The 25,791-nt window shown below is 47.3% G+C and overlaps 1 long non-coding RNA gene across 1 annotated transcript in view; it reads left to right on the top strand.

Moving 5' to 3' along the window:
* Nucleotides 1-264: 264 nt before the first annotated feature.
* LOC309397105 overlaps nt 265-25,791 on the top strand; it is a 34,939-nt gene continuing 9,412 nt past the window's right edge. Inside the window, exons 1-2 of the long non-coding RNA XR_014176210.1 lie at nt 265-407; nt 10,327-10,418. This is a non-coding gene — a long non-coding RNA (uncharacterized lncRNA). The remainder of the gene's footprint in view (nt 408-10,326; nt 10,419-25,791) is intronic.

Raw genomic sequence — 25,791 nt, 5'->3', positions numbered from 1 at the left:
TTGGGGTAACTCGTTTCAATGTAAATGTCTCTTAGACATTTTTCCTAGCATTCAACCAAAACCTACCTTGTATTATTTAAAACAGTTCTATATGAACATTCTGAAGATATAGATATCTTCTGAAGGTAGGCACCTCACTAAAAACTGAGAGACTGCAAATTTTAGTCCTATCTTAGCTATGAAAACAGCAAGGTAACTTTGGGCCATCTCAACAGGGGATTCTGCTCAACAAGAATCTTGTGCGAATGTTTGTTCCAGGGACCTTCCTTCAGGAAAAGAGCTGCCGAGGTGTTGTTGAACAATGGAAAGAGTGTGACTCAGCTGTACTCATGCCATTGATTCTGCTTGTGAAGCAGCCATGGAAACTTCCAGCCATGGAACAAATGAGTATTCAAGCTTATTGTAAGGTAAATTATACTCGACCCTTCTTTTCAATTGGCCTCCATGTATATTTTTTTTGCCTGAATGAAGACAAGAAAGTTGCCTTTAAATCAAGAATCTGAACAGTTTTTCCATCAACATATTACCTATATGGCACTGCAATATTATTGAAGTGAATGGCTCTTGGTTTTTGATGACTCGTCATCATTTTGGTATCAGAGAAATGTTATGTTCTGTGCAGAATGTTGATCTTCATATAGAGACTTGAAAAAGAATAACTTCCTCCAAATTTTTTTTCCAGGCAGCTTTGAATTGCTTGTATTTTGTTAAACAAACAAAAAAAACCCTTTATAGTTCCAACCTAAATTAGCCAGCTATAGAACCTGAAGAGAAACAATCTCACTGAAATTAGGGCATAATCAATATAAACATAAAACAGAAACATAAAAGTACAGATACCATAGCCTTGTCTCCCCACCAGTTGTGCAGTGGCGGGTTGCAGACGGTACGCCCCGGTACCGATGCCTGCCCGGACCATCGGGTACCGTTTCAGTACGGTACTCCGGAAGGCCCACCTGCCCACCTGTGCTCCTTACCTGTCTTTAAACTCTTCGGCGCTTCCGCGCACAGTGCGTAGAGCGCTTGCACGACGGTCTGCCAAGCAGCTGGAGTGTTGCGGAGGTTCGCGGAGGCATCACTGGCAGGTAAGATGCATTTGCACACTGTGCACATGTGCATGCACGTACACTGCGCACGTCCATGTGGCCGACACCAGGCCCGTTCCAACTGTACCGGTTGGAATGGGATCCAGAACCCACCACTGCAGTTGTGTATTCAGTCAATATGGTCAATCTTTACAATAGATCTCATACAGAAGCTATATAAAAAGCAAAGTTTCTCCTAAAGATGTTCATTAAGTCAAACATAGTTTAATGACCAGACCAGTAGATCATTAGTAGCAAACTGTAGCAAGCTGTAGCAGGTTAACTGTCCAAAGCCAAAGAACAAAGAAAGGTTAAGAACAAGTTGCAGGCAGGACCAAAGATATAGTTATAAGCCAAAAGCTAGATAAGCCTTACTAGGCATGCAAAGTCAACCAGTGTTCAAAATGGCAATCCTGGATAGCCCAAGTAGATTCATGGTCTGTAATTGCTTTATTCATGAGACTGCCACTTGTTCAATGGGTCACCATTTAGTCCAAATACATTTAATCAGATGGATTTACAATGTCAATGAGAAACCCACCTCCAGAAACAACCAAGCTTCTAGCAACTCCAGTCAGTCTAGTAAAAGTGACATTTGATATTTGGATATCACTATTCACCTGGAGAATAAAAGATTCCCCATCCGTAATTTAAAATGAACTCAAATCCCTATTCAGCCTTGGCTTCATTGGGTAGTCTGACATATTGCTGCCTTTTTACCTTACCAACACACAAGATCAGCGTGTCAAACTCGCATCGTGACATCTTCGTCACATGACAGGACTTTTCCCCCCTTTGCTAAACCAAGTGGGGGGGGCAGCGTGTGTTGCATCTGGCCCGCGGGCTGCAGATTTGACACCCCTGCACTAAATGATCATAGAATTTGTTTGATTTTACTTACTGTTAAGTCAACCATTTAGGTTTCTTCAACAAAGCATGGTTATGAATCAGAGTAAATCTAGTAGAAACTTATGGGAGCAGATATATTGTAAAGAGCTTTGAACTTGATATGCAAAATAAATCTTCACTGATGAGCTAACATTAAAAATGAATTAGGGAGGTACTAATTTAAATGTAGTATGACATGAAACTCATTGGGTGACTTTCAGCTAGTCCTTATCCTATTCAATGTCATTGTTACTATCTTGTGTTATCATTAAGAAAGAGTAGGATTCAAATGTTACATTTATGTGTTGTCCCCTTATTTCTATAAACATTCTCAGGACAAAACCAAAATGGGTCACTCAGAATTTCTACTGCAGCTATAATCAAAATTCCAGAACCCATTGTGCTTAGTTCTCTCAGCTTTCAAACTTTTTCCAGCAATAAGAAAAACTAAATATTTACTCAAGAATTACTCACACATGTAGTTTCCTAGGTGGAAAACATAGTTTCTCAGCATAATGTGCAATAGTGCTGAACCCATGTCACTTCTTGACATATACAAATTACAGCAATGATTCCCAAAGGGAAGGGATGAGATTGAGCTGATAGCTTCTGAGTCAAACTTTAGCTTGTTTTAGAATTAAGAGTGTTCAAGGTTTTTTTTTAAATAGCTTAATGTGAAACATCCCTGGTTGAGGAAATAAATTCAAGAAATAGTGACCACATTAAAAAAATTGCAAATGGGAACAAACTGCAAAGGAAAGCCTAGAAGAGACTGAAATCTTTGATTTGTAGTAAATGGGAGGAAATTGTTTCTAAAATTACTAAGCTGAGCTCTGATGACAATTCTAAGAAAAGTACCTCTATAATAATGGATAGATTTTAATAAACTTAGTAGGCCTCTATTAGACACTAGTTTAAACAAGCATGTTTTAGCAAAGTCATCCACAATTAACGCAAATATTTAAAATAAAGGAAAAAGAGCTTTTAAGACTTCAAGAGTCTTTTGAAATGTACCAGCCTTGCAGTTTAACATCTGTTTAAGTGGATTATCCATGTTGTACACAAATTATCCATGTTGTACACAAAACCTCGTGATAAATAACATCAAACAAATAAACTACATTAATGGAATAAATCAGAAATCTCTGCTTAAATCAAGATTTGAATTACATTTTCCTGAGACATACAAATCAGTTTCAGAAATTCATGAAATAGAGGCAGAGAACTCTCTGAAATGCTCTGGGAATATCTCCTAGGCAGTTCAAAACTATCTTGTACTCTGAAATAAGAAAAACATATATACAGTGCAGGACTGATAGATACAGATAGATACAGAAGGTACAGAAGGATACAGAAGATACAGTACAGTACCTCTGTACAGAAGATACAGAAGGATCTTGACAAACTTGAACATTGGGCACTATCTAATAAAATGAAATTCAATGGTGAAAAGAGTAAGGTTCTACATTTAGGCAACAAAAATGGACTGCACAGGTACAGTATAGGTGATACCTTGCTCAGTAGTAGTAACTGTGAAAGGGATCTTGGAGTCCTAGTGGACAACCATTTAAATATGAGCCAGCAGTGTGCAGCAGCTGCCAAAAAAGCCAACTCAGTCCTAGGCTGCATCAACAGAGGGATAGAATCAAGATCACGTGAAGTGTTAATACCACTTTATAATGCCTTGGTAAGGCCACTGTTAGATATTAACATATATCGTAGCAAGTCTCCTCTCTGGTCCACCGCTACGGCGGGAAACAGGTATCGCTCTGATTGGTCGAGAGGCGTACCCGATTCCTATAAAAGGGGAACCCTCCGGCCACAGAGCAAGCTGGATCACTACTACTACTAATAAAGAGCTGTTAAGTCACGTCGTGTCCGCAGTCTGTTCTCTCGTTGCCCAGATCCAACATTGGCGACGAGGGTGGGATCGAGAGACAGATAGGACGAAGAACGCTATTTCAGAATCTCTGGATTTGATCCAGCCCAGGAATTCGGCAGAAATTCCGGCAGCCATCTCAGAACACCGCAGCGCGGCAAATTCAAACGAGAGAAAATGGCGATGCACACTCCTCCAGCTCCATTCGACCCAATCGCTGATCATTGGGAATCATACATGCTCAGGTTCGAGTGTTTTCTCGAAGCAAATGAATACACAGGAATACCGGACTCTCGAAAGAAAAATATATTCCTGAGCTACTGTGGCCGAGAAGTTTTCGAAATGGCCAGGGACCTCTCTGAACCAACCCCCATTCAGGCGGTATCATGGACGGCGTTGCAACAGACGCTGCAAACCCATTACGCGCCAAAACCTTCCCGCCACGTTTGTCGCCAAGGATTCAACACGAGGAACCAGAAGGCGGGAGAATCTATCAACCAGTACGTTGCAGCTCTACGAAAAGCAGCCACACATTGTGGATTCAGGGACCTGGATGAGCAAATTCTGGATCGACTTATATGCGGGTTGAGAGACATTTCCCTACAGAAACGGCTGTTGGCGAAAACCAATTTAAGCCTGCAGATTGCACTCGACGAGGCTAGAGCTTCAGAATCAGCGGAAAGATCTGCGGAAACCATACAACGCGGGTTCAACACAGGCCAGCCAGCGCCAAGACACACCAGAGTACACTACGAGGACACAAATCCAGACTTCGAAGATCCCGAGTTCGAGGAAAGTTACCTGATGCGAAGCAGTCACGTGAGGCCTGGGGGTAGATCCGGATTCCGTTTGCCACCCTGCTCAAGCTGCGGAGGAAACCACCCCTGGTCTACCTGTCGGTTCAGGAACGTTGTGTGTTCACATTGCGACAAACTTGGGCACATCGCACGAGTGTGCCGGAGCGAAGTCCCTGCCTCACGGCAGCCGCCTACGTACCGCCAACAGAAGCCCAACCCAGGGGCTTGGCGAAATCAAAAAGGGCGCCCAGAGAGAAATCCACAAGTGTTTACCCAGAGAGACAACTCCCAAAGAGCTGAAAGGGCGTATTCCCAGAGAGATCATACACAAAGAGCCGAGAGGGCGTTCTACCAAGACGCTCAACGAGAGTATTTTCAGGATACAGATGCTGAGATAGAGTTGACCCAGAGAGAGGAGTTGCGACATATCTCACAACAATAAGTCAGGTCCGCACCAAGCGGCCTAAAAAGCTGAAAGTCACAGTCCTCTTGGAGGGCTCACCTTGCGAGCTGGAAGTTGACACAGGATCGTTCCTGATGATCATTTCATGGGCATCCATGAAACAGGCTATCCCTAGCCTCAAAAAGAGCCAACTACGCACTCCAGACATCCTGCTACGAGACTACCAGGGGAACTGAGTCCCCATCGTGGGCCAAGGCACGTTCCAGATCCGTTTCAAGGACATCGTAGCCCAGCTGCCCGTGACCATCGCCAGCGCACCATTACAGAACCTTCTTGGACTGGATTGGTTTGAATCCTTGGGGCTAGAAGTCACCGGAATCAACGCCGTGGAGAACAGCAGCGCTGAGCAGATTTTTAAGGAGTTCGAGGATGTGTTCAGCCCCGGTCTTGGTAAGTATGTGGGCAAACCAATCTCATTCAATTTAGACCCCAAAGTGGCGCCAATCCGACTTAAACCAAGACGAGTGCCTTTTGCACTCCGCCCAAAAATAGATAAGGAGATAGATAAGTTAGTGGAGCAAGGAATCCTTGAGCCGGTGGATCACGCACGCTGGGAAACTCCCATTGTGACCCCAGTCAAGCCAGACAGGTCAGTCCGCATCTGCGCGGACTATAAATGCACAATTAATGTCGCGCTACAACAAAGCGCATATCCTGTGCCAGTAGTACAACACTTATTGCACTCGTTGGGGCCAGGAAAGATATTTGCTAAATTAGACATGGCACAAGCTTACCAGCAGTTGCCCGTAGATAGCGCCACAGCGGAGGCCCAAACTATAGTGACGCATAGAGGGGCATTCAAATGCAACCGGCTACAATTCGGTGTGAGCATTGCTCCAGGTCTGTTCCAGAGCGTCATGGAACGGCTTTTGCAAGGGATACCGGGAGTCGTCCCCTATTTCGACGACATCTTGGTATCCGCTGCAAACGAGGAGCAATTATTAAAAAGAGTCAGAACTGTTTTGGCCAGAATCAGAGAAAAGGGTCTCCGCCTCAAAAAGGAAAAATGCCAAATTAACGTGCCTAGCGTAGAATTCCTGGGTTATAGGATCGATGGTCAGGGAATACACCCCACTTCAAAGAAAATTAAGGCGATCCAGGACGCCCCCACACCACGAAATCAGACCGAGTTGCAGGCCTTCCTCGGACTACTTAACTTCTACAGCGTTTTTCTGAGACAGAAGGCAACCGTTGCTGAGCCATTACATCGACTACTCCAGAGGAACGCAACATGGAGATGGGGACGATCCGAAGCAGCAGCTTTTGCCGCAGTAAAGCGCCTGCTCACCACTGACTCGCTGCTAGTCCAATACAGCCAGACGCTACCGCTGGTATTGACCTGCGATGCATCACCTTTTGGAGTTGGCGCAGTCCTTAGCCACAGGATGCCAAATGGAAACGAAGCACCCATCGCTTTCTACTCCAGGACTCTTTCATCGGCCGAGAGGAATTACAGTCAGATGGACAGGGAAGCGTTAGCTGCTGTAGCTGGAGTAAAACGTTTCCATGAATACCTTTACGGCCGCGACTTTGAACTGATTACAGATCACAAACCGCTGTTGGGACTTTTGGTGGGAAACCGCCCCACTCCAGTCTCCCTTTCTCCACGCATGACCAGGTGGACTGTTTTCCTGGCTGCGTACTCATGCAAGTTAATTCATCGACCGGGCTCCACTTTAGGACACGCAGACGCACTCAGCCGTTGCCCATTACCGGACCTTTTGCCAGACCCCACTTCCGAAGTACCGGTGCTGCTCATTGACTGTTTGGACTCAGGACCGGTTTCTTCCTGAGACGTTGCAAGGTTCTCCTCTAAAGACAATATAATAAAGCAAGTGCAAACTTGGGTTTGGAGGGGGTGGCCGAAGGGAAACGTGGGCCCGGAATTCAAAGTGTTTTGGTCAAAACGGGATGAACTCTCAGTGTTACAAGGTTGTTTATTGTGGGGGGATCGAGTTGTTATTCCTTATGCGTTACGTAAAAATGTGTTAGATGCATTACATGTTGGTCATCCGGGGATTGTTAGGATGAAGGCGTTAGCAAGAATTTACGTTTGGTGGCCAAACATGGACAAAGAGATAGAGGAATGGGTGGCCACTTGCGATCCATGCCAGGAATCGAGGCCAGCACCCCCGGAAGCGCCCGCCACAGAATGGGAAAAGCCTAAAGCACCCTGGTCGAGACTACACATCGACTTCGCAGGGCCAGTTCAAGGTCAGACCTTCCTCATAGTTGTGGATGCATACTCCAAATGGCTAGAAGTAGTCCTAATGACTTCAACCACGGCAGAGGCAGTCATTAAGGTTCTACGGCGACTTTTCGCCACTCATGGCCTGCCCGACCTCCTGGTCTCCGATAACGGGCCCCAGTTCATGGCCATGAAATTCGAAACGTATTTAGCTGGTCAGGGGATTCGGTATGCCCTTGTCGCGCCATTCCATCCGGCATCAAACGGACAGGCGGAAAGAATGGTGCGATCCGCAAAAGAGGCCCTCGCTAGGATGGGTCCAGGTGATTGGCAAACACGCATTGACCATTACCTCTTAATTCAACACATTACCCCCAGCGCTACGACGGGTAGGAGCCCCGCTGAACTACTCATGGGCTGCCGTCTACGGTCTCACCTGGACCGTCTTCACCCGAATTACTCTGCCACAGCACCCCCAGACTCCACAAGCAAAATTCGGAGTTTTAGCATAGGGGATTCGGTATACGCTCACAACTATGCAGGGGGGACATTGTGGATGCCGGCAAAAGTCATTGGCATCACGGGTCCACGATCGTATCTGCTAGAACTGGAAGATGGGCGAAACTGGAAGAGGCACATCGATCAACTACGAGGTCGCCTGGCGCACTCAGACCTTCGAACCGAGAACGAGAGCTACCTGCCAATACAGAGTCAACCAATAGAAAGCCCCAACACAGAGTACTACGGCACCTGTGAGCCCAGGACAGAACAAGGGGTCGAACGCGAAACGGAACAACGCCTGAGCAACGAAAGCCAGCAGATCCCCGAACGCCAAAGCAACGAAGGCCTACAGACTCCCGAACGCGAAATAGAGAAGGAAACCGATCCTGCAACTACTTCCGATCAACCCGAACTGCGACGTTCCACTCGCGTAAGGCAAACACCAACGTACCTTAGAGACTATGTAACAAACCGCAATGTGCCGTCTAAGAGAGGAGGGGTGTTAGATATTAACATATATCGTAGCAAGTCTCCTCTCTGGTCCGCCGCTACGGCGGGAAACAGGTATCGCTCTGATTGGTCAAGAGGCGTACCCGATTCCTATAAAAGGGGAACCCTCCGGCCACAGAGCAAGCTGGATCACTACTACTACTAATAAAGAGCTGTTAAGTCACGTCGTGTCCGCAGTCTGTTCTCTCGTTGCCCAGATCCAACAGCCACACTTGGAATACTGCATTCAGTTCTGGTCATCACGATGTAAAAAAGATGTGGAGACTCTAGAAAGAGTGCAGAGAAGAGCAACAAAGATGATTAGGGGACTGGAGACTAAAACATATGAAGAACAGTTGCAGGAACTGGGTATGTTTAGCTTAAGAGAAAGAAGGACTAGGGGAGACATGATAGCATTGTTCCAATATCTCAGGGGTTGCCACAAAGAAGAGGGAGTCAAACTATTCTCCAAAGCACCTGAGGGTAAAACAAGAAGCAATGGGTGGAAACTAATCAAGGAGAGAAGCAAGTTAGAACTGAGGAGAAATTTCCTGACAGTTAGAACAATTAATCAGTGGAACAGCTTGCCTCCAGAAGTTGTGAATGCCCCAACACTGAAAGTCTTTCAGAAGATGTTGGATAGCTATTTGTCTGAAACGGTATAGGGTTTCCTGACTAGACGGGGTTGGACTAGAAGACCTCCAAGGTCCCTTCCAACTCTACTATTGTATTGTATTACTGTCTTCCCCCACCCCTAAAATTAGCCTTGCCCTCAGTATTTGGTGCTTATTTACCCATCATCATCCAAAATAGTTTTGAAGCTGGGTGAAAGGTGAAATGAATAAATAGAATTATTAGACTTTTAAACGGCCTTAAAAATCATTTGGTGAAGACCTGCCCTCCAAGACCAGGAGTCTTGGAACTCCACACAAAAATCATTCAAGTCCAGAAGAGTGTGATTTGATTCCAAAATAAAAAACAAAGGATCAGAAAGTATTCTGAAAGGTCTTCTAGTGGTCACTCCTAATGCTCTAGTTGACTCACTATTTCATGGTTTTGAATTCTGAAAGACCTAGACAAATGTTCAGCTGAAATTCACAAAAAGAGTTAATAAGCTGCGAAGATGAAGTTTTTATAATCAATTTATTTTATTCTGGTGAGCTATAAATATGCTAACACTAAACATATAATGTTTCAGCAGACGAGTCAGAATGAGATGAGATATCAAAAGCATCTGTTCAAGTGCCGAGATGGAAGGCGTCATAAGCTTCCATAAATTTATCTCATTGTTCTTAATGAGATGTTACAAATCCCACCCTCCAGTCATCCTACTTTCTCCATTAATAAATTATCAGGCTTTAACTGAGCTAATATCTGTTAACCAGATTCTATTGAGGTAGACATCAAGGGCTCTGAATACACTTTTTGTCTTATACCAATAATGCCCATCAGAAGGCCCCGAGAGCACAATTTATTGGCATTTATAAGAACCTGATTTAATTGAAATAATCTCTCCCTCTGCACAATTCATCAAGCACATATTGATACACATGAAGGAAAAAGTAAAACTGGTCTGCTTGATCTTCAGTAATGATGGTGATGAAATTGTTCCTGTGAATATCTAAATACAGTACATACAAAATTGGATTTAGTCAATTCATTTTATAGCACTTCCAGTTTCAAACAGAAATAAAAAATAAACTTACATCCCGCAACAGGAGCTTTAGACTTATAATTTTTAAAGTGATTAACACTGAATTAAATAGAAAGATAATATTTCGTAGAAACATAAAGATCAAAGGGGAAAGCTAATAGGTTTGCCAGATATCACACATTGTAACACACATGAGCACTAGTTTAAACAGATGAGATCAAGACCGATGTCTCTGCTACTTATCATGACTTTCTTTTAACTTCCCAAAATAATTCAGATTGTCCCAATGAGTCAATTGATAAGAAAATTATTTAAAGTGAACCATTATGCCATCCAACATACGTATGCTATCCCTTAGCCATTTTCTACTTCATTATTTCAGAAAATGGCAGACCTGGCCCATTTCATTTCACAAGATACTTCTGGCATTCGAACAAGAATGATTATCCACAGATGTGATGAGCCTATCCAGAGGTAAATAATGTACTTTAACATCATGTGTTTAAGTGTTATTTAATATGCATTCATGACAAACATGGGGACTTGATTTCTTTTTCTTTCAAAAGACTAAACTACCTACTTATTTTGCATATAGTTTTATATGTACTTTCTTTTGGAAATTCAATTTTGAAACTCATGTTTTTCATGCATGGAAATAAAAGTGTTTTGTATAATAAACCTCTAACCACCAATGTCATAAATCATTGCAAGCCAGTGCATTAAAATAGCTGTTTTCATTCCTGAAAATAAACTTTTAGGCTCTTGTCCACTGTGATAATTTACTAAAGAGGGTTTAGTAAACAAATGGTTGTAGGAGGAGAGTGAATTCCACTCCGAAGAATTTTAAATTTATTATGACAAATGTTCACATTTTGTTCTTGGATCTAATTGTGGGTTCTGCCATTGCTTTGAGTATAAAACACTGAACTTTTGTACCCTAGATAGCTTTTTCATCTAAGTTGAATAAGATCCTCTACAAAACATTTCTTGGGTAAAATAAAAATAAGATTATAATTGTTTACAATCCATTGTAAGGATGGCTAGTCTTACTCTGTATTTGAACTCCAGCTTTTACTTTTGTACACTTATGGACATGTCAGCTAGGCTAATTTGGGGTGAACTTCAGCAAAACCTGAAGAATATATATTGTCCAGCCATGGAACAAACAGAACCAGATTCATGGTTTAAGCAGTGTAAGCTATTTGACTTAATGGTTCAAGTTATCCAGAAAACCTACTCATAAACTCCACTTTTACTCCATTAAGTACAGACTTTGCTATATGAGGTTCATGAAATCTGGAGCTCAGTCATATTTGGAGAATCCCAAAGGTGCTTTTTTTCAAGAGGCAACTGAACTTTGTTTTTCTTTGAAGACATTTTACTTCTTATCCAAGAAGCTTCTTCAGCTCTGATTGTATGATGGAGTGGAGGGATTTATATTCCTTGCAGACAGCTGGTCATTTGCATTCTTTTAGCGAGTTAATGCCACCTAAAGGCTTATCTGTGTCATCAGGGTCCCGTGAGTGGTGCAAATGGGTGTGGAGCCTTCTTGGAACTGCTGAAAGGGCTGTGTTGTAGACTGGAGATAGATGATGTTGTATCCCTCCCCCTCTGTTGAGAGAGAGGGCTGTTCAGTTTTAACATATGGAATGACAACATTGCTTCATTTGTTGTTCTCCTTGTGGTTTCTTATGGAGAAGTTCCCATAGTGTCTTTTTTTTACATTTGATGAAGGCCCACTTGGGATAGCCACATATTCTGAGGGCTTCCTTGATGTGTTTTAGTTCTTTTTCTTTCCCATCTTTGCTGGTAAGGCTGGCCTTCAGCTCGGTGGTGTACAGTTCTGATGACTCCCATTTTGTGCTCCAGTGGGTGATGGGAATCAAAATGTAAATATTGATCAATGTGTGGAGGTCTTCTATAAATTTCAATGTTAAGGCTTCTCTCTTCCTTAATGTGTACTGCACAGTCCTGGAAGGCTAGATGATTTTCCTTAACATGTTCCCGTGTGAATTTGATGTATCTGTCCAAGAATTGATATGTTTGGTGAAAACGTCTAATTCCTGTGTTTTGATCTTGATCCAAGTATCGTCCACATACCTATACTATCCTTACAATTTATATTGATATGGATTGTTTCCTGATTACTTATTTGTACCCTATGACTATCATTAAGTGTTGTACCTTATGGTTCTTGATAAATGTATCTTGTCTTTGTATATACACTGAGACCTTATGCGCCAAAGACAAATTCCTTGTGTGTCCAATCACATTTGGCGAATAAAAAAATCTATTCTATTCTATTCCATTCCATTCCATTCCATTCTACCAGTGAGTGGCTGAAATTCCTGGTAGGGATTCTAGGGCTTTGGTTCTACCGCTTCCATGTAGTGATTGGCCACAATGGGGGACACAGGTGAAGCCATGGCACAGCTGTGTTTTTGCCTGTAGAAACTTTCATTGTATTTAAAATAGGTAGTAGTCAAGCAGAGGTCCAGCATGGCATACATGTGGTCTGGGCTGAGTTTGGTTCTGTCACCTAAGGTGCTGTCTTGTAGCAGTTGTTTTTTTTTCACTACCATGACAGCTTCAGGGTCTCATTAGTGTGAGGATATCTAAACCAGATGATCATCAGGTCACTTTACTGCTGCCAAGAAAAAGGCAATAAATGCTACGAATGACATGCCCATCCCATTCAGCAATAAAAGCAACGATGACATACCCACATATGCTATCTTGAGGCTCCATATTTATTTTCCACAAACTAGGAAAATAAATAGCATAGATAGCATGCTGTAAACTGTGTTCCCAATTTCTTATAATTCAGTCAGACAGCACTTTTTTTTTTCAGAAAAAGTGAAAGTGGGAACAGTTTACTTCCTTATTTCCTTTCATTGTTTCCTAACATAATCAGAGCAGAAAGAGAGATTGGGCACAGGAACATTTCAAGCACAGCCACCTTAAATTCCTAACAATGAAAGTAAAGGATATTCTACAGTAATATGAGCAGCAAAATGTGAAAAAGGTTGGGAGGCAATCTGTTCACGTTGTTTTCTTACTTGTCCTCCTTGAGTTGTAGGATAATGGTCCGGAGCCTTCTCTACAAAGCAGTCAAGAAAACTGATTGTTGAGACTAGGGAAGATGGCCTTGGCAGAAATATGCAGAAACAATGACATAGGCAAAAGGAGTTGAAGCATAGACGTTCAGAGCTATGAGATAACATTCAGAGGTGGCTCAGGCAGATGTCTCCTAAATTAACTCAATTTTATGACACTTTAAAAAAGAACTAAAATATATACACTTTTATTGACATTTGAAAGAATATATGATAAAGTGGGAATTGTGATTTTAATAAACAGATGAAACAGTGGGAAACTATGTGGTTGAAATGATTGAAATTTATATTATGTTATTAACTTAAAAGAAAATTCTTATATGATAATGTACAATTGGTATATAACCGTGCACGCGAACCTATGGCACGCGTGCCACTTGTGGCACACGGAGCCATTTGTCAGGGCATGCGAGGCGCTGCCCTGTCAGCTGGCCAGCGCGCATGCGTGCGCTGGCCATCTGAGTTCACCTTTTTAAAAGCTATTTTTCCCCTTCCCCAAGCTCCAGGGGCTTTATAGGAGCCTGGGGAGGGCGAAAAGAGCCTCCCCACCCCCCGGAGGCCCTCCGAGGCTTCAGGGAACGTCCAGAGGCTTCCCTGAAGCCTTCGGAACACTTAAAACCACCCTCCGAGCAAACCGGAAGTGACTTCCGGGTTGCTCGGAGGGTCGTTTTAAGCGTTCCGAAGGCTTCAGGGACTGTCCGGAGGCTTCCCTGAAGCCTTCGGAACGCTTAAAACGACCCTCCGAGCAACCCGGACGTCACTTCTGGTTTGCTCGGAGGGTGGTTTTAAGCGCTCCGAAGGCATCAGGGAAGCCTCCGGACGGTCCCTGAAGCCTTCGGAACGCTTAAAACGACCCTCCGAGCAACCCGGAAGTCACTTCCGGTTTGCTCGGAGGGTGGTTTTAAGCGTTCCGAAGGCTTCAGGGAAGCCTCTGGACGTTCCCTGAAGCCTCGGAGGGCCTCCAGGGGGCGGGGAGGCTCTTTTCGCCCTCTCCAGGCTCCTATAAAGCCTCTGGAGCCTGGAGAGGACGAAAAAAGCATGTAAAAATGGGGGGGGGGCGTTGTGCGCACATGCGCACTGGGGGATCGCGCGCTGCATTATGGGTGCAGCACACCCGCACATGACCCCCCCACTCTCCCCCCACTTGTGGCACGCGAGCCAAAAAAGATTCACTATCGCTGGTATATAGCAATAGCACTTAGACTTGTATATCATTCCATAGTACTTTACAGCCCTCTCTCAGTGGTTTACAAATGTCAACATATTGCCCTCAATGATCTGTTACCAGATTATCTAGAACTGGGGAGTCAAACTCAAGGCCCGCATGCCGGATCTGGCCTATGGGGTGCTTAAATCTGGCCTATGGGGTTGGCCTGGAAATAGCAAAGGACTGACCCACGGTGCCTCTTGCAGCCAAAACAGGGTGCGGGAGGGTCACGAATGCCCTCCCCATTTTGGCCAGCAAAGTGTTGCAGAAAGCTATCCAGGCCAAAAATGGGGTACGGCACCCCGCACATACATGGGCCCCCGTCCCCCATTTTGGCCAGCAGAAGGCTGTAGGAGGTGTTCATCCCATCTCCCCTGCCTGGCCAGCTCCCAGAGGGGGAACTACAATGCTGATCCGGCCCTGAAAAAAATCCAGTTTGACACTCCTGATCTAGAATGTATAAAGGTACTTCAAATGTATGTAGAAAAATATGAACAAGAAGGGATATTTTATCATGTTTGTGGATGTGTAAAACTAGACAATTCTGGATTCAAATGTACACACTGATTCAGAGTATTTTAAAAATTAATATACAATTGAGACCAAAGATTTTTCTTCGAGGATTGGTGAAGAAACTGCTAAGTCCTTGACTTGTGACTGGTCCTAAAGTCCTCAACTTATGACCGGCTGCAAGTCCTCGACTTACGACTGACAGCCAGCAACAGCTCAGCCGCGCCTGATTGACTAAAGCGCGGCTGGCTGAGCACAGGCTGTCTAAGCATTCCTATTGGTCGCCCTGCTTGACAGCTCTAGTATAAATAGCTGTCAAGCAGGGTGAGGTGCTGAATCTCTGAACATAGTTTGTTGTTGCTGTTCTACTGAATAAAATAGCTGTTCTCTTACCTCAGCTGCCTCACGCCTCTTCAGTTAATAGCGAATCTAACACTGGCGACGAGGATGGGATGCTGAAGGTTCCAGCCTGAACAGCTAAGAGGAAAGGAAAATCAATTAATTTCCTTCCCATCTACCAAACAATTTTTTTTTACCTCAACTCTGCAACAACTATGGTTTCGCTGCCGCCCTTTGCACTCTTCGGGTCCGCTGGCGAGTCCTGGGCTGGTTTCTTAGAGCGCTTTGAGTGCTTCCTTATCGCAAATAATAATCACCAATGACCTTTGGACCGCAAATGCAGTTTTTTTCTTAAGCTCCTGCATTTCCGAGATGTTTAACACGGCCAGAGCTCTCTCTTCACCTTTGGCCATGTAAGAGCTCAACTGGGACACTCTAATCAGCAAGCTGAGGAACCACTACGCCCCGACGCCATCTAGAATAGCCCGACGGTATGCTTTCAGGCAGTGCGTACAAAAAAACACTGAGACTGTAAGCCAATTCTTACAGTCTCTCCGAACAGCGGCTATTCAATGTGAATTTGTCGACCTTGACGATTCCTTGGTCGAGCAGTTCGTCTGCAGGGTTCGCGATCTCCACCTGAAGCGAAGATTGCTCACCCGAATAGACATCACTCTACAGCAGGCAGTGGAGGAAGCTATAGCTGCTGAGCTTTCTGAGCAATCAACGGCTGAGATGTACCGCTACCAACTACCGTTTGTTCCTCCCCAGAGGACCTGCCTCATTGATGAGCTGGTTACCCTGGACGACCTGGAGGAGGACCAGGTAGACCACATCCAAGCTCTACCCAGAAGGCTGCCGCTTCAATTAGCAAGCCATGCGGCTGCAAGCGCCTGTTTGGGCTGCTGGGGCAACCACACCCGCTCTGTTTGTCCCTTCAAGGCCGCTATTTGCTGCCAGTGCGCTAAGAAGGGCCATCTTGTCCAGGTATGCCATGCCACCCTGCCACCTGCGCCTCACCCCCAGTACCGGCCACTGCCTCAGTCTTACAGTCAGCCGGCACAACCATGCCTACAACAACAATGCCACCTGCAGCTGCGGAAGGACGACTGCCACACCATAAACAGAAATCCACCGGATGCCCCTGCAGTGTCGGTCAGCAAGCCGTCGGCTGACTCCAAAAAAATTAGTGACTCTGCTGGTCGAAGGGTCGCCCTGCACTATGGAGGTCGACTCGGGATCCTCCCGCTCCCTCCTCTCCTGGACCATGCTGACCAAGTTCTGCCCTGCTGTCTCCTGTGACAAGCTGACGCCACCAGATATGACCTTAAAAAACTACCAGGGGACTCAAATTCCCACCCTGGGCAGTTATTCTGTGTGGGTTGACTACAGGGAGTTCCACGGAAAACTCCCCGTCTTGGTGGTTGGGAAGCCATTGCCCGCCCTCCTGGGGCTTGACTGGTTCTTGTCACTGGGCCTGTCACTCTTGGGGTTGCATCAAACCTCAGCCGCTTCCCCTACCATTGAGGACATCATTGCTGACTTCGCTGACGTCTTCGACAGGACGGATTCCCAGATGGCAGTGAATGGCGGCGCCCTGTGGATCAACTGAGGTGCCGCCTTCCACCCGAGGCCTTCTCACAATCAGGCCCCTCCTGTCCAGTCACCGCTGTCCAGCAGCAGGCCCAAGTTCCGCTTCAAACCGATGTTCCACTGTTACAGGGAATTCTGCATGAGGCCTTCACTCAATCAGGCCTCTCCTACCCAGCTACTGCTTCCCGGCAGCCTGCCCAAGTTCAACCTCCGTCCGCCATTGCACCTCCCATCCATCTTCCGCATGAGGCCTTCACCCAATCAGGCCTCTCCTACCCTGCCACTGCCTTCTGGCAGCCCCTCCCAGCGTCGCCTTCGTCCGTCACGTTGCTACGCCCAGACTTACCAAATCTGCTGGATCCACCTCCGAGGGTAGGCCTCGATGACGTCACCCAGAGCTACACTCCTTTCAGGGAGGAGCTGCCACAGGGACTTCTTACCTCATCGACGGCGCCACTATAATCTGACGCCGGCCCGCCTACTTAAGCGATTGCGCATGTGCTTCGTTTATGCATGCACCCTCACTAGGGGGGAAGGAGTGCTAAGTCCTCGACTTGCGACCAGTCCTAAAGTCCTTGACTTATGCCTCTTCAGTTAATAGCGAATCTAACAGAAACAGTTAGGAAAAAAGTCATGGAACTTGGTTTTTGTACTTGAAAACTGCAGCAAGATTATTGTATGCATAAAGATGGAAAGATTTGATTGAATGGTTGATGAATCACTGTAAATATGACTGACAAAGCAAAGAACATTATAGAATATTGTAAAGATAAAGGCTCCCAGAAACTAAGCTTGCTTTCTGATGAATAAATGGGACCCATGTTATTTTCTTGGCAGCTATATGGAAACAGAAATTCATTAGCCTTGCTCTAGCATCTTTTCTGACTTCCCAATCTGGCCTAAAGCTATGAACTTTTCAGGTGGGTCTTTTATTTAAGAACATGTCCAATGCAACTTAGCTTTTTCAAGTTTAGCTAGCTGCTGCCATCTGCTGTGACAGTGAATAGTTTTATAATGCTATAACAAAATGCTGTCTGGATTCCCCCGTTTAACTCCAGTTCTTATAGAAAAGCAGTATTACAATCTCATGAAATAATCATAGTCTGAAATCAATTTGTATTGGGAACTGGCTGCCCTAGATAATGAAAAATATCCATGAACTGCCTACTCAAGAATAATCTCTGTATATTTTATTTTTAATATTCAGAAGGTGAGCTTCTCAGCTTAAAAGAGTACAGTTAGGTGCTAAGGGGACATAGTTATCTTTTGGAACAATAATTTATTCTTCCTCACAATCAGTTGATATACCTTAGATGTTCTGAGCTGACCCCTTGCCAGAAATGTGAGATGATCGGAAATGGCCTGGAGTAATCACTCACTTTTGCTTTGAGCTTGACATTCTGTGGAAACTAGATTCTTATTATCTGCTCGATATCTATCATCAGAAAACTACTGTTCATCAAAATACATCAGTCATACATTGATTATTCACAATCAAATACCAATATAATATTTTAGGCATGTAAAAGACTCATGTCCTTTTCAGCAGAATGTATGTATGAATGACTAGTTTTACCTTTGCTTTACCTTTACTTTTTGTACTTTGAAGTCTTTCTTTCTTTCTTTCTTTCTTTCCTTCCTTCCTTCTGTTAGATCTGGGCAACGAGAGACAGACTGCGGACACGAAGTGACTTAACAGCTCTTTATTAGTAATAGTAGTGATCCAGCTTGTTCGGTAGTCGGAGGGTCCCCCTTTTATAGGGATTGGGTACGCCCCTCGACCAATCAGAGGGATACCTGTTTCCCGCTGTAGGAGCGGACCAGAGGGAAGACTTTCCCCGATATATGTTAATATCTAACATCCCTCCCCTCCTAGATGGGACGTTGCGGTAGGTAACATAATCCTTTAAGTAGGTAGGTGTTTGTCTTGCTCGGGAGGAACGTCGTAGTTCGGGTTGGCTTGAAGTGGTTGCAGGACTGGTTGTGGGTTGGTTCGAAGTAGTTGCAGGATCGGGTGCTTTTTCTATTTCCCGTTCTGGAGGTCTTGTGCCTTTGTTGCTCGGGCGTTCAGGAGTTTGTTCGGCTGCGTTGTCTGGGGGTTGCTCTGCTACGTGCGTGTAGTCTTGTTCTACGCTTGGCTCGCCGGCGTCGTTGTTTCCTATGATGGGGTTTTCTTGTGGCTGACTTTCCGTAGACAGGAAACTTTCGTCTTCATTTCGAAGGTTGGAGTGTGCTAGGCGACCCCGTAGTTGATCGATGTGCCTTTTCCAATTCCGCCCATCTTCTAGCTCTAGCAAATACGATCGTGGACCCGTGATGCCAATGACCTTTGCCGGCATCCACAATGTTCCCCCCGTGTAGTTGTGAGCGTATACTGAATCCCCTACCCTGAAAGATCGGATCTTACTTGTAGAGTCTGGGGGAGCCGTGGCAGAGTAATTCGGGTGGAGCCGGTCTAGGTGAGACCGTAGTCGACGACCCATGAGTAGTTCAGCGGGGCTCCTACCCGTCGATGCGCTCGGGGTAATGTGTTGAATGAGGAGGTAATGGTCAATGCGTGTTTGCCAATCACCTGGACCCATCCTGGCGAGGGCCTCTTTTGCGAATCGCACCATTCTCTCCGCCTGTCCGTTTGATGCTGGATGGAATGGCGCGATGAGGGCATGCCGGATTCCCAACCCTGCTAAAAATGTTTCAAAGTGCATGGCCGTGAATTGGGGCCCATTGTCGGATACGAGGAGATCTGGCAGGCCATGGGTGGCGAAGAGTCGCCGTAGAACCTTTACGACTGCCTCTGCCGTGGTTGAAGTCATTAGGACTACATCTAGCCATTTTGAGTATGCATCTACCACTATAAAGAAAGTCTGACCTTGGAATGGCCCTGCGAAGTCGATGTGTATTCGCGACCAGGGTGCTTTGGGTTTCTCCCATTCTGTGGCGGGCGCTTCCGGGGGTGCTGGTCTCGATTCCTGGCATGGGTCACAAGTGGCCACCCACTCCTCTATTTCTTTGTCCATGTTTGGCCACCACACGTAACTTCTTGCTAACGCCTTCATTCTAACAATCCCCGGATGACCCATATGTAAAGCATCTAGTACGTTTTTACGTAAAGCATACGGAATAACAACTCGATCCCCCCACAACAAACATCCTTGTAATACTGAGAGTTCGTCCCGTTTTGACCAAAACATTTTGAATTCCGGGCCCACATTTCCCTTTGGCCACCCCCTCCAAACCCAAGTTTGAACTTGCTTTATTAAATTGTCTTTAGAGGAGAATCTTGCAACATCGTAGGAAGAAACCGGTCCTGAATCCAAACAGTCAATGAGCAATACCGGTACTTCTGGAGTGGGGTCTGGCAGAATGTCAGGTAATGGGCAACGGCTGAGTGCGTCTGCGTGTCCAAGAGTGGAACCCGGTCGATGTATCAATTTGTATGAATACGCAGCCAGGAAAACAGTCCACCTGGTCATGCGAGGAGAAAGGGAGACCGGAGTGGGGCGGTTTCCCGCCAAAAGTCCCAACAGCGGTTTGTGATCTGTGATCAGTTCAAAATCACGTCCATAGAGGTATTCGTGGAAACGCTTTACTCCCGCGACGGCAGCCAGCGCTTCCCTGTCCATTTGGCTGTAATTCCTTTCGGCCGATGAAAGAGTCCTGGAGTAGAACGCGATGGGTGCTTCTTTTCCGTCGGGCATCCTGTGGCTGAGGACTGCTCCAACTCCGAAAGGTGATGCGTCGCAGGTCAATACCAGCGGTAGGGTCTGGCTGTATTGAACAAGCAGTGAGTCAGTGGTGAGCAGGCGCTTTACCCCGGCGAAAGCTGCAGCTTCTGATCGTCCCCATTTCCATGGTGCGTTCCTCTGGAGTAGACGGTGTAGTGGCTCAGCAACGGTCGCTTTCTGCCTCAGAAAAACGCTGTAGAAGTTAAGTAATCCGAGGAAGGCCTGCAACTCGGTCTGATTTCGTGGTGTGGGGGCGTCCTGGATCGCCTTAATTTTCTTTGAAGTGGGGTGTATTCCCTGACCATCGATTCTATAACCCAGGAATTCTACGCTAGGCACGTTAATTTGGCATTTTTCTTTTTTAAGGCGGAGACCCTTTTCTCTGATTCTGGCCAAAACAGATCTGACTCTTTTGTTTAATTGCTCCTCGTTTGCAGCTGACACCAAGATGTCGTCAAAATAGGGGACGACTCCTGGTATCCCTTGCAACAGTCGTTCCATGACGCTCTGGAACAGTCCTGGGGCAATGCTTACGCCAAATTGTAGCCGGTTGCATTTGAATGCTCCTCTATGCATCACTATAGTTTGGGCCTCCGCTGTGGCGCTATCAACTGGCAGTTGCTGGTAAGCTTGTGCCATGTCTAACTTTGCAAATACCTTTCCTGGTCCCAACGAGTGCAATAAGTGTTGTACTACTGGCACAGGATATGCGCTCTGTTGTAGCGCGACATTAATTGTACACTTATAGTCCGCGCAGATGCGGACTGATCCGTCTGGCTTGACTGGGGTCACGATGGGCGTTTCCCAGCGCGCGTGATCTACCGGCTCAAGGATTCCTTGCTCCACTAACTTATCTATCTCTTTGTCTATTTTAGGGCGGAGTGCAAAAGGCACTCGTCTTGGTTTAAGTCGGATTGGCGCCACTTTGGGGTCTAAATTGAATGATATTGGTTTACCCACATACTTACCAAGACCGGGGCTGAACACGTCCTCGAATTCCTTAAAAATCTGTTCAGCGCTGCTGTTTCTTACGGCGTTGATCCCGGTGACTTCTAACCCCAGGGCTTCAAACCAATCAAGCCCCAGAAGGTTCTGCAATGGCGCGCTGGCGATGGTCACGGGCAGCTGGGCTTCGATGTCCTTGAAACGGATGTGGAATGTGCCTTGGCCCACGATGGGGACTTGGTTCCCCTGGTAGTCTCGTAGCAGGACGTCTGGGGCGTGTAGTTGGCTCTTTCTGAGGCTAGGGATAGCCTGCTTCATGGATGCCCATGAAATGATCGTCAGGGTTGATCCTGTGTCAACTTCTAGCTCGCAGGGTGAGCCCTCCAAGAGGACTGTGACTCTCAGCCTTTTTGGCCGCTTAGGGCGGACCTGATGTATTGTGGTGAGATACGTTCGCAACTCCTCTCTCTGGGTCAACTCTATCTCACCGTCAACATCCTGAAAATACTCTCGTTGAGCGTCTTGATAGAACGCTCTTTCAGCTCTTTGTGTGTATTCTCTCTGGGGATACGCTCGCTCACTTTCTTGTGAGTAATCTCTCTGGGAATACGCTCGTTCAGCTCTTTGGAAATTTTCTCTCTGGGTAAACACTTGTGGATTTCTCTCTGGGCGCCCTTTTTGGTTTCGCCAAGCCCCTGGGTTGGGCTTCTGTTGGCGGTACATGGGTGGCTGCCGTGAGGCAGGGACTCCGCTCCGGCACACTCGTGCGATGTGCCCAAGTTTGTTGCAGTGCGAACAAACAACGTTCCTGAACCTGCAAGTAGACCTGGGGTGATTCCCTCCGCAGCTTGCGCAGGGCGGCAAACGGGATCCGGGTCTCCCCCCAGGCCTCAAGTGACTGCTCTGCATCAGGTGACTGTCCTCGAACTCGGGATTCTCGTAGTCGGGGCTTGTGTCCTCATAGTGAACTCTGGTTTGTCTCGGTGCTGGCTGGTATGCGCTGGCCCCTCGTTGTATGGTCACCGCTGATTTCTCCGCTGATTCTGACGCTCTTGCTTCGTTTAACGCTGCCTGTAGGGTTAAATTCGGGTTTGCCAACATCTTCTTTTGCAACGAAATGTCTCTTACCCCACAGATGAGCCGCTCTAAGATGTGCTCTTCCAAATCTCTGTATTCGCAGTGAGCTGCTGCTTTTCGTAGGGCTGCAACATATTGATTGATTGATTCTCCCGCCTTCTGAGTCCTCATGTTGAATTCCTTGCGGCAGACATGGCGGGAAGGTTTTGGCGCGTAATGAGTTTGCAGAGTTTGTTGCAACGTCGTCCACGATACTGCCTGTATTGGAGTAGGCGCAGTGAGGTCTCTGGCCGTATTGAAGACTTCCTTTCCGCAGTAGCCGAGGAAGATGTTTTTCTTCCTCGCATCGGTGATCCCCGTGTATTCGTTTGCTTCGAGGAAACACTCGAAACGAATCATGAAAGCTTCCCATTCGTCGTTTTCTGGGTCGAAAGGAGCGGGGGGAGCATGCATCGCCATCTTCTCAGTTTGAATTTGCCGCGCTGCGGTGATCTGAGATGGCTGTCGGAATTGCTGCCGAATTCCTGGGCTGGATCAAATCCGGAGATTCTGGAGTAGCGTTCTTCGTCCTATCTGTCTCTCAATCCCACCTTCGTCGCCAATGTTAGATCTGGGCAACGAGAGACAGACTGCGGACACGAAGTGACTTAACAGCTCTTTATTAGTAATAGTAGTGATCCAGCTTGTTCGGTAGTCGGAGGGTCCCCCTTTTATAGGGATTGGGTACGCCCCTCGACCAATCAGAGGGATACCTGTTTCCCGCTGTAGGAGCGGACCAGAGGGAAGACTTTCCCCGATATATGTTAATATCTAACACCTTCCTTCCTTCCTTCCTTCCTTCCTTCCTTCCTTCCTTCCTTCTTTCTCTTTCCTTCCTTCTCTCCCTTCAACTGTGTTACTCTGGGTGGCCTTTTTAAAGGTCTGTGACCAACAAGGCCCCCCTCATTAACGAGTTGATCTCGGAGGGGGAGCTTGACCTTGCAGGGATAACGGAAACCTGGTTGGGCCACGAGGGTGGTTTACCCCTCGTGGAAATGTGCCCACCGGGTTTCCGTGCATTCCATCAGCCTCGGGCCCTCGGTAAGGGTGGTGGGGTGGCGGTAGTTATACGGGACCGTCTAGAGCCGAGGGAGTTCACTGTTCCTCAGATACCCGGGTGTGAGTCGCTGGGTATGAAATGGGGCCCAGGGAGGCAGTGGGGTCTGCTGATTGTATACTTGGCTCCTCGCTATACGTCAGCGGCCCTGCCCGAGCTCCTCGAGCTGGTCTCGGAGACGGCGGTTGAGATTCCCAGACTCTTGGTTATGGGGGATTTCAACCTGCCGTCGACGGGAGCAGCGTCTGAGGTGGCTCGGGAGTTCATGGCTTCCATGACAGCCATGGGCCTGACCCAACTAATTCAGGGCCCCACACATGAAGGCGGCCACACACTGGACCTTATCTTTGTATCTGAACAGTGGACGAGTGATCTGGGAATAGGGGATTTAGAGATTATGCCCCTGTCATGGTCAGATCACTCATATCTCCGGCTCGACTTCCCTGGCGCTACCCTCCACCGCGAGGAGGCGGAACCAGTATGTTCAAGCTGGTACCGCCCCAAGCACTTGATGGAACCGGATAGGTTCCAGGCGGAGCTTGGGCCGTTACCTGTAGCCCTAACCCGCGCTCGGTCGGAGGACCTAGTCGACGCCTGGAATAGGGCGACGGCGGGGGCCTTAGACCGGGTCGCGCCTCTGCGACCTCTCCTGCGGCAGCGAGCCACCCGGGCCCCTTGGTATACCGAGGAGCTCAGGGTGATGAAGCGCCATAGGAGACGTCTAGAGAGCAGGTGGAGGTCCTCACGCTCCGAATCTGACCGAACACAGGTAAGAGCCTTTTTACGGACTTACCTTGTGGCATTGAAAGCGGCCAAACGTAGGCATTGTGCCGCTCTCATTGCGTCTGCGGATAACCGCCCTGCCGCCCTGTTTAGGGTGACCCGCTCTCTCCTGTTGCAGGAGACGCGGGAGGCGCCCTTGCAGGGAAGAGCAGAGGAGTTTGGAGAATATCTGCAAGACAAAGTCGCTCAGATCCGGAGCGGATGGGCCCCCCCCAGTGGTCCGGACGAGCCGACATCAGTGAGTCTTGTGAGTCCACTCTGGGAGGAGTTTGACTCTGTTGCCCCCGAGGATTTAGATGGGTTACGGGGACGGCTACGACCCACCACATGTTCAATGGACCCGTGCCCCTCCTGGTTGGTACTGGCATCCTGGGAGGTGACGCGAAGCTGGCTTCTGGGCCTGGTGAACGCCTCGTTGGGTGAGGGCTTCTTACCGGCTGCCTTGAAAGAGGCGGTGGTGAAGCCCCTGCTCAAGAGGCCTTCACTTGACCCAATGGAGCTAGCTAATTATCGTCCAGTCTCCAACCTTCCCTTTTTAGCGAAGGTTGTTGAGAATGTGGTGGCGCAGCAATTTCCACGGCACCTCGACGAATCCGTATATCTAGACCCACGCCAGTCCGGCTTCCGACCCGGGCACAGCACCGAGACAGCCTTGGTCGCGTTGGTGGATGATCTCTGGAGGGCCAGAGATAGAGGTTGTTCCTCTATCCTGGTCCTATTAGATCTCTCAGCGGCTTTTGATACCATCGACCATGGTATCCTATTGCGCCGGCTGGAGGGGATGGGAGTCGGAGGCACCGTTTTACGGTGGTTCGGCTCCTACCTCTCCGGCCGGATGCAATATGTGTTGACTGGGGGGCAGAGGTCGACCCCGAGGCCACTCTCTTGTGGGGTGCCGCAGGGGTCGGTCCTCTCGCCCCTTTTGTTCAACGCATATGTGAAGCCGCTGGGTGAGATCATCCGTGGCTTTGGGGTTGAGTACCATCTGTACGCTGATGATACGCAGCTGTACATTTCAACCCCAAGCCACCCCAACGAGGCTGTCGAAGTGATGTCCCGGTGTTTGGAAGCCGTCGGGGTCTGGATGGGGGACAACAGACTCAAACTCAACCCCTCCAAGACTGAGTGGCTGTGGCTACCGGCACCTCGGTTCAGCCAGTTAATTCCATCACTGGCCATAGGGGGCGAGCAATTGCCCCCTGTGGAACGGGCGCGCAATTTGGGCGTCCTCCTAGATGCCCGGCTGTCAATGGATGATCATGTGGCAGCCGTGGCAAGGGGGGCGTTCCACCAGGTTCGCCTGGTGCGCCAATTGCGCCCCCTTCTGGACCGCGATGCCCTACGCACAGTCACTCATGCGCTGGTGACGTCTCGCCTGGACTACTGTAACGCTCTCTACATGGGGCTTCCCTTGGGTCGCGCCCGAAGACTGCAGCTAGTCCAGAACGCAGCCGCG

Source organism: Natrix helvetica, assembly GCF_964273705.1.
Source record: "Natrix helvetica genome assembly, chromosome: 1".
Lineage (NCBI taxonomy): Eukaryota > Metazoa > Chordata > Lepidosauria > Squamata > Natricidae > Natrix > Natrix helvetica.
This window is presented reverse-complemented; position numbering and strand designations above follow the sequence as displayed.